The sequence below is a fragment of the Crotalus tigris genome, unplaced genomic scaffold, assembly GCF_016545835.1.
Source record: "Crotalus tigris isolate CLP2741 ecotype Arizona unplaced genomic scaffold, ASM1654583v1 scf7180000017667.1391209, whole genome shotgun sequence".
NCBI classification, from domain to species: Eukaryota; Metazoa; Chordata; class Lepidosauria; order Squamata; family Viperidae; genus Crotalus; species Crotalus tigris.
Window position 1 is genome coordinate 562465 of NW_024096553.1, and position 9980 is coordinate 572444.

Below are 9980 nucleotides of genomic sequence, written 5' to 3' on the forward strand. Positions count from 1 at the left end.
TCTTAATTGGTGAGAGTTTCAAATAGCAATATCAATCTGTTTGTTTTGTAAACATTTAGCAGACTACCTGGTAAGCCTCTCGGCCCCGAACACGCGGTGCCAAGCTAACATGCAGGGAGGTGTCTCCTACCAGCCTAGCAACCCCGACTAGAACCCAGTCTCTGCTTATCAGCTAACAAGAGAGTCCACCCTCTCTTCAAGCTTTGTTTTTTATTGTTTCAACAACGCCATTTGTCTCATATCAGTAATGCTTGTGGATACTTTGTATAACAAGTCTACTGAGTTCATAGGGTTGTTAAAAGTGTCTGTTTATTGATGAGGTTGTAATAAAAGAGCACCTATGTCAATGGATTTAAATCAGTCATTAAATTTGTAATTTATAGTAATTACATGTATAAAGATTAAGATACAAAAAAATGAGGGCTTGGCAAAAAAGCCAGTTGGATTCACAAGAGATTTGGGTTCACAAAAAAATGTCTCTACCAGGAGAAATGTTTTGATAAATAGATTATCTTTGAAATGAACTAAAATACATCATGGTCAAATTGCACCTTAATTGATAGTAATGATAGAGAAGTACCCATGATTGGAGGGGTTTAGGATATGGATTCTGCAATTTTGCTTTCTGTATGATGCTGAACTCAGAAGCTGAAACTATAATAGCCAGGGGGGAAGGCTAGAGGTTTAGGATGCCATAACTTAAGGGTCATACTTTCAATTCCATCTATAGATATGACTCAAATTTTTTTTTCTGTTTACTTTAGCGGTGTCCTACTTGTTTAAACAGAGGGTCATAATTAGGGAGAAATTGAACCATTGGTACCATTAATATTACTATCAATGAGTTTAATTCTTTTTATTCCAAGATGTACAATACCCGTTACTCTAGCAATCTAAGACCCCTGTTGAAATTGGTAGTAAATTTCTGCTTTTCCCCCATTGAGGGATACTAATTGTTAAATGAAAGACTTTGGTATTGCCATTTCTGCTGTGCTTTTTTTTTTGTGCCAGAGAATGCTAGAGATACTAGGGATCTTGGTGGGCTCAAGCATCTCTCTGTTCATTCATATTACTTGCCTTTCAACAGGCCTTTCAAAATGCCAAAACAGGAATAGATGTTTCTGCCAGGCATACAAAGTACTCTTTTGGGAATGAAAAGGGAAAGAGTTTTAATTATTCTGGTAAGCTACAAACCAAGGTGATTTATAAGTGTGTAATAATTGTGTGTTGCCAGGAGAGATCTAATGCAAGATTGGAGAGAACAAGTTAATTGATTAATACAGTGGTCTCCCTAACTTTACTTGGTATATCTGAGCATGAGGATGTAATTCCATTCACCAAGGTATAGGTGATAGATTGCAGTTTATGGAGTAATTCTAAATTGGGTAATACTTTAGAGGCAAATGAGAATAAGGGCACCCCACTTTCTTTCAGAAATGAAGTTTGTAGAACTGGAGAAGTTTAATGATCCTGAGTGAGACTTGGGAGGAAGTTTATTGGCATTTCTTTTGGAAACTTATGCATGTGAGAAATCCTTAAGGATTATTATGTGCTCTGAGTTGAATTGATCTCTACTCAATTTTTACTGTTAAGAGTATTGTTGAAATTTGTGTCTTTTAAGCGCTTTCAATATTCCTTGAGGAGGGCTAAGGGATTCATATCAAAGCAGTAACAGGGAAAAAGAAAGAGGACTAACAACATAGGACAAAATTTATTACATTTAGATCTATTCTGTCTTCTGTTTTCTTCTATATTCATAACAGTTGGAATAGATTTAGTTGCTTGCCTTCTGATTTAAACTGGTAATAATTGCTGGAATTTTTATATGCTTAATGAGTTAAAAATAAAATTCCTTTGCCTGTCCACTTTCATGGGAAACTCATACGCAATTAAAAATAAAAACTAGTTGTTCATAGCAAGCATAGGATTGGCACCTGCTGCTACAAAAAGAATCTTAAATATTGCATGTCTTTGGGGATGGGCCAGATATACATATCTAGAGTCCCTCTTTTATTTTTGCACTAGGTTTATAGAGTTCACTGGCATTGTCTTAAAGTGCTATTTAATATAACCAGATTTAAAATCTAGTTCCAAACAGCCATGCCCATTGTCTAAATCTTTTGCTATTAGATATATTTGCAAATTATTAACTCTGGAAAAATGGAATGGAATGTGGAGTTGATCTATAGTTGATGCCTTTTATATAAGGAGTAAGTAGATATCCTCTTGATGGCACTGTTGGTTTTATTTCAGCTTCAATTCTACAGTAAGCTGATTTTGAAACCTTAATTGGTTTCCTTTTGAAAACAAGCATACTGTTTCAACAGAGGGTCAGCATACATTGTTCTGGATTCTAGCTTTTTTGTTTACAGCCATGTAATCAATATATTGGGAGAGTAATTAATTTTTAACTTCCATCCAATTGTAGATCAAAAAGAATAATTGCGATTTTTTTTAAAATTACAGATGACTTTGTGCTGCAAAATACCTGTCTCAGTCTTAAGTTAATTGTTTTAATTAATAGATATATTAATAGATTTTTTCAATAAAAGAAATAACTATTCATGATAATGATTTGGTTATGTTAAAATATATCCTTTTGCTAAAGTTGTATTTATACATTTAGTTTGCTGAATGAAAATCCTTACTAAAGAAAATATATAATATGAAGTTTTATATTTCTTGTTATTCCTGTCCTCAATCCTACTCTCATTGTTCTGAAGTCACCCAATATATTTTAAATTAAGCTGCATTTTGTTGCCCTTAACTACATAAATTCTAGAAAAACATCAGTTAAAATTTGCTTAGTCTTCCAGCCAGGCTGTGGAACTCCTGAATGTACTCAGTCACTGATAGATTTCCCTGCCTTATGGAACAAATTCCACTCAGCAGGCCTTTGCTGAGTCTCTAACTTCTTCCAGTCCCCATAAGTTGTCAGATACTGGGATCGATGGTGTCAAAGGCCATTGAGATGATCCCTAACAGGTTATAAAATATCAAATTCCATATTCAGAGTTCTGATATAGTTCACCAGACTGACCAATAGTGTTTCTATCCCAGGCCTAATTCTAAAATGTGTCTGAAAAGTATCTAGATCAGACATGTCAAACTCAAGGCCTGTGGGCTAGATCCAGATCCATGATGGGTTTAGATCTGGCCCGGTGGGACCTGGCCCATAGGATGAAAGGCGGGGAGATGGAAGTACAGTTGAGTGTCAGCAGGGGCTTGCTCTATATTGCCTTCTCCACTGTGTGGCAGGGCTGGAGAGTGACCGCCGGATGCAGAGCCATGGCCTGGAATGGCCAGGCGCCCAATGATGCACAAGTCACCCCATGGAGAAGGATGACTGCACCCTGAGCCCTGAGGTACAGGTCCAATGGAATGCCATGGTCTGAGCAGAGAGGAGGCCAGGCACAGATCTGACCAGAGGAGGATCTGGGGGCCTGGTCAGTGTTAATGGTCCCCCTACCTGCCAGAGCCCTGGGCAGCAGAGAGCAAGCACCCAGCCCAGCCCTCAATCTCTCAGGGCATTGGGACCCTGCAGTCCAATCCAGCCCCATTTCCCCAAGGGGGTGCCCTCCCTGAGACAGCTGCTTGAGGGACAGGAAGGCTCCTCTGGTGGATGACACTTTGGCACTTTACCCTGGTCTTGCCTTCCTCTGCTGGAGACCTCCGGATTGCCCCTTCCAGCTTTGCCTGGCTCCCCACAGGGCCCCTTCATGAGTGACGTCGAGCCAGTCATGTTGAGCTGGCTATGCCCACCTGGCCCTTTTGAGGGCAACCATAATGCTGATGCGGCTCTCAATGAAATTGAGTTTGACACCCCTTCCTATATGGTCCTCTGTAGCCAAGTTGTTATTACTTGGGCTACAATCTTCTCCATGCTACGTTCTAACATTAGCTTTAGATGAGATTTATCAAAGTGTTCTAAGTGAAAGTGCTATGTATCAGTTCTTATTGTCCCTGAATCTTCTAGTTCTCTAAAAATATATGTGCTTGTTAGAGATCTCAGCAATAATAATAATAATAATAATAATAATAATAATAATAATAGAATTGGAAGGGACCTTGGAGGTCTTCTAGTCCAACCCCCTGCTCAGGCAGGAAACCCTATACCATTTCAGACAAATGGTTGTCCAGTCTCTTCTTAAGAACTTCCAGTGTTGGAGCATTCACAACTTCTGAAGACAGGTTGTTCCACTGATTAATTGTTCTAATTATTAGGAAATTTCTCCTTAGTTTTAGGTTGCTTCTCTCTTTGATTAGTTTCCATCCATTCCTTCTTGTCCTACCTTCAGGTGCTTTGGAGAATAGCTTGACTCCCTCTTCTTTGTGGCAACCCCTGAGATATGGAACTCTGCTATCATGTCCCCCCTCATCCTTCTCTTCATTAAACTAGATATACCCAATTCCAGCAACCTTTCTTTATATATTTTAGTCTTCGATCTTCTAATCATCTTTGTTGCTCTTCTCTATACTCTTTCTATTGTGACACAGCACTCCAATCTTTCTCTGTCCTGCTTATTTCTTGAAAATATATCTCTACTCTCCCATTGCACTTTGGGGAAATAGCTTCCAAAGCTTTTGGTAGACTGATATATAGAGTTACTGATGAGTTGTAGACTAATACATGCTTCTATCCTGATCTACAGTACAGTAAAATAAATTTAACTTTTCTGTTGATTCCCATTTAGCCAGAGTCATGCCTAAATAAAGCTTGACTTGCTTCCAGTGAGACCATTCCTAAGCCAGGTCCTCAGAATAATTCATTCCTCCTGCAGATTTCAGTCCTTATGCCATGCCTGCTGCTTGTGAAAAGATTTATTATTCTCAAAGAAGTACTGTCACTCATTTTGTTAACATAAGAAACTTGCAACATAGTTAGTAAAATTTATTCTGTCTTTATATATCCTTGATCGTAATTAGGTATTCTAGAACAAGATTCTCTGTCTCTGCCTCTCTGTCTCTGTGCCTTTCAGATAGTCTTGTTTCCTGGAGGACAGGTCCAAGAACTTTCAGCAATCCTATGCTATTGCCTTCTTCTTATAGCTGAGAGAAAGGAGCTGATCCAGACTCACTAGCCAATTTCTATGCTTAAGGCAGAATCAGAATTAGGATCCTTCACCTTCTAGTCTATCAATAGTACCTTTAAACATTACACTAAACTGGCTCTCTTTTCCCCAAACATGTCATCCTAGAACTCCCAGTTCCTTTTATAGATCATGATTCTGTACAATAAATAATTATATTTTTAAACTCTGCAATTCCTTGGTTTCTTTTGGTTCATGATCTAAAAAAAAATCCATGTGAAATTGTCATTATGGATCCTGTTGGGATTTAATTGAAGGTTGGAGTTTGGAAAGATAGAGGGCACTCTGATGTGCACATTATCCACTTTGTAATTAAAGTAAGTGCAAGAACAGGGCACTTCAGCCATGATAATTCATCTGAAATTTAATTTTCTTTGTGGGAAAAATCAAAACCAATTTCTTTTCCATTAACTTCAATATTGTGAAAAAAAAGACCTAGTGATATAACAGTAATCTTCACGTTACTTCAAACTATTCAGTGAGAAGTGGCCTGAAAATGTTATTTTCTTTCTGATTCATATTTTTAATCCAAGAGAGGTAACAGCAATGCTAACCATTCCCCTAAATAAATAATACAAGTCTTTCACATTCCATGATAGCAAAGATAGAACAAGTGACCTTATAAAGCCAGAAGCTTCTGGAATTCTTTTCCACAAGGTTTTCTGCAAAACAAACTTATATGTTTCTAGAGATAAAGAAATATCAGATGTTTCTTGCTTTTTGTACTACTATCTGTACTGTATTAGCAGAGTAGGTATGTGTATTTCACTATGAAATACACATTTTAAAATATCTGATCCAAGCAGATTATGTGGGCTTGGGGAGATTATGGGGAGGTTAATTTAAAAGCTCCTTGTATACTGAAAATGCTATAGGAATATATAGGATTAATGCATACTTCTATTTTTAGCAGAAAATGTATTGCAACAGGAAATTGTCTCCAATTATAAGAAACTGGTGTTACCTGCTTAAGTATGGATTTTCACATATACAGTGAAGGAAAAAATTATTTGATCCCCTGCTGATTTTGTATGTTTGCCCACTGACAAAAAATGATACAAAAAAAATCCATAAAAATGCATTTCAAAACAGTTATAAATTGATTTACATTTTAATGAGTGAAATAAGTATTAGATCCCTTCGCAAAACATGACTTAGTACTTGGTGACAAAACAGAGGTCAGACGTTTCTTGTAGTTGGCCACCAGATTTGCACACATCTCAGGAGGGATTTTGTCCCACTCCTCTTTGCAGCTCCTCTCCAAGTCATTAAGGTTTCAAGGCTGACATTTGGCAGCTCAAACCTTCAGCTCCCTCCACTGATTTTCTATGGGATTAATGTCTGGAGACTGGCTAGGCCACTCCAGGACCTTAATGTGCTTCTTCTTGAGTCACTCCTTTGTTGCCTTGGCCGTGTGTTTTGGATCATTGCCATGCTGGAATACCCATCCATGACCCATTTTCAATGCCCTGGCTGAGAGAAGGAGGTTCTTACCCAAGATTTGATGGTACATGGCCCCGTCCATAGTCCCTTTGATGCGGTGAGGTTGTCCTGTCCCCTTAGCAGAAAAACACCCCCAAAGCATAATGTTTCCACTTCCGTGTTTGACGGTGGGGATGATGTTCTTGGGGTCATAGGCAGCATTCCTCCTCCTCCAAACACGGCAAGTTGAGTTGATGCCAAAAAGCTTGGGTTTTGGTCTCATCTGACCACACTCCTCTGAATCATTAGATATTCACTGGCAAATTTCAGATGGGCCTGTACATGTGCCTTTGACTTTTCTGGATATTCTGTGATTTTGTCAGTTAATCTTGTGTGCATCAGAAATAGTGCTTTATCTTCTCTGACATTTTTTAAAGCTAACTTGAACATCTGACATTGGCTTTTCCAGGAAGGGCTTTAATCTATGTTAGATGATCCCAAACATTATTTTTCTGGCTTCATCTTCAATGACTTTTCATATGTGGCAATATTATTTTTGTCTTTTTTTTAAACAGATTGCTGAAATTGTTTGTTAACTTCTTTCCAAGATATTTGTTTCTTGTCTTTGACTTCATTTTTTGTAATTTCCATGCTCTGTCATCCAGTTTGCTTTCTGTTCTAGGCAGTCTTCTTAACTATTTTTTAAAGTTCATTCCACAATTCCTTTAATTGTCTGTCAATGAGATTCAGTACTTCAGAGCAATTCCTGAGGTTCTTAAAAATGGAGGGTGTATGCTCAAGGTCACATCCTAAAATTAGTTGGCTTTCTGCAGCTACTTTAGCTTAACTTGGAACTTTCACATGAACTATTTGTGGTTTGTTCCTTAGTCAGCCTGGTCACATTTTTATATTTATAAATTATGTTATAATTGAGCCTTTTTCTACCAATAATTTAGTTAATCTGATTTCTCTGTTCTGTTTAGTAATGCTCATATACAAAGACATTGTTTTGTTTTAACACTATGTTAGCAATGTAGAAATCATTGGATAAGGTTGAAATTGATAAATTGTTCTGCTTCATTTCAGTTTCCTAGCCCATGGAACTATATTTTCGGCCTTAATTTTTCCATCTTTGCCATTCTAGTTTCCAATCACAAGCAGCACATCTTGTTTCCATGTTTTGTCAGTTTCAAATTTAACTTAATGATAAAACTCATCGACTTCCTCTTTCCTTCATCAGTAATTTGAACATAATCTTGAATAATTGTCATATTAAAGGGTTGGCTACAAAGTGTTTAATATCACAGGCAGTCTTTGGGTTAGAACAGAAATTGGGATTGGAATTGCCATCACTAAGCGATGTCACCTCATCTCATCACTTAGCAACAATCCCAGTAGTCCCGCTTGCCGTCGTATCACAAGATGCATGAGTTTTTAAGTGGGAAGCAGCAGGAATCCCAGGTAAGGAATGTGGTAGGATGCTGTGGCTGGGCAGGAGAGGCTCTGGAAGGCCCAGTGCAGCCATGCATGAGTGCAGAGAGACTAGAGAAAGTAACAGAATTTGAAAGATCTTCACCTCTGACCTGAGGGGTCCATCACCTAGCACTGGGTTGTGATCTCTTCATAGTGTTTATCCTTGTGGTTTTTAGTTAAAAAAAGATTACCTGTAATTACAGTCTCTGAAATTATGCCTTTGCTATTGTCACTAAAGCTATTTCTCACTAAAGCATCTGCCCAATATACATGCCTGTTTGCTTTAGTTGGGCAGCTGGGATGACCTTCTGGTCCTATGCTAGAATGTTATACTCATTATACACTCCCTACATTTTTCACTTATTTCTCTCAGGAACACCCATCCACTATCAAAATGAGGCAGCATAGTAGGGTTTGTGGGAGAACAGAGGCAAGAATGCATCTTTTTTGATTGGAAATGGTTGTGGGCTAGTGGGAAAAGTCCCTGAATTTTTCAGATTGCTCATCACTTTCAAAATCCAAATTGTTTCTTCCATTTTAATGATTCTTATCTTTCATTACAAAAGAGCAAAGAACAATCCATCATGTATGGTTTCCTGGCATGAGATAGATTACTTCAAACTATGGTACACCATTGAGCAAGATGATCTTGATCTGAGAGGCTCAGCAGCAAGATAAGCCAAATTGACAATCAGAATGCAACCAACCATGTTTTGGGCAAGAACTGTAATGTTGCTGATTATTTCCAACAGTATGAAAACAAATCAGTACAAGTTTGGGCTCCATTTAATCAGATCCCTGCGCCTTCAGGATGTCCCACCCACTAGCATTCCATACAGAAATAATATGTTGATAAATGCAATTGTTAATACATATTGGGTTGATTAGCCTGCTGATAAGTATATGTATATTTTTTGTGCATGTAGGATCCATTGATGTTAAGATTCAGATTTTTATCTATGCAGAGCATGTCTTCATCTGTGGCTTAGCCAGATTACTAAGTTACATACCGTATATGCCGGCGTATTAGGCGACCCGGCGTATAAGACGACCCCCGTCTTTATAGCCGGGCCGCATTCCTAGAACGTCGTCTAATACGCCGGAAACTACCAGTATTTACGGCGTATAAGACGACTCGGCGTATAAGACGACCCCCGTCTTTGGCGCCGATTTCAGCGCTTGCGGAAGTCGTCTTATACGCCGGCATTTACGGTAGTAATTAACAGTAGTTAAATTTTCTGTTTTCTTTGGCATTAATAATTTAGTTAGCATGGAAATTCCTAATGTTGAATCATTTCTATTTAGGCTTCATTGTATGTAATCAAGTCTTCTGAATGTTTGAATTCTTCAGTAAGAGTAAGCATAAGAAGCACATAATAATTTAGAATTGCCTGAGCTCCCACTATGCCATAATGCATGAAATCACCCAGACTGAACACCATACCTATATAATAAAATAAACGTAAGTTAGCCATGCTTAACAGCACTTTGTCTAGTTTTATTAAATCTTTTCTTGAAAGTGTGTTTAGAATTATAGTAATATTGCTTCACAGGTCTACCTGTCAAGTATATATTGTGCAGTTTCACTGTCAATATCAGGGTGACAATATTTCTTATATACTGTACTAGGTTATGACAGATCATCATGGAGAAAAATATGTATGCACTAGGAGTTGACAAGGACTTGATGGCACGTAATTCTCATCAATCATATAGTTGCAACCGTAATAGCATAGCATAGAACTCTATAATCTTAGCTCAGACAATATGTCGATAGCCACATGATGGATGTAACCTAGAGCTAGCCACCTTTGCTACTTTTTGTTTCAATCACAACACAACTGCTTCTGCCCAGTTAAAAGGTGAAAATCATCCAAAATCATATCTTGCCTATACTTTTTACATTTTCAAGAAAGATTGTAAATTCAAGTGTTGACATAATCAACTACATTTACATATATGTACGTATTATAAATATAGACATAACTTCACAAA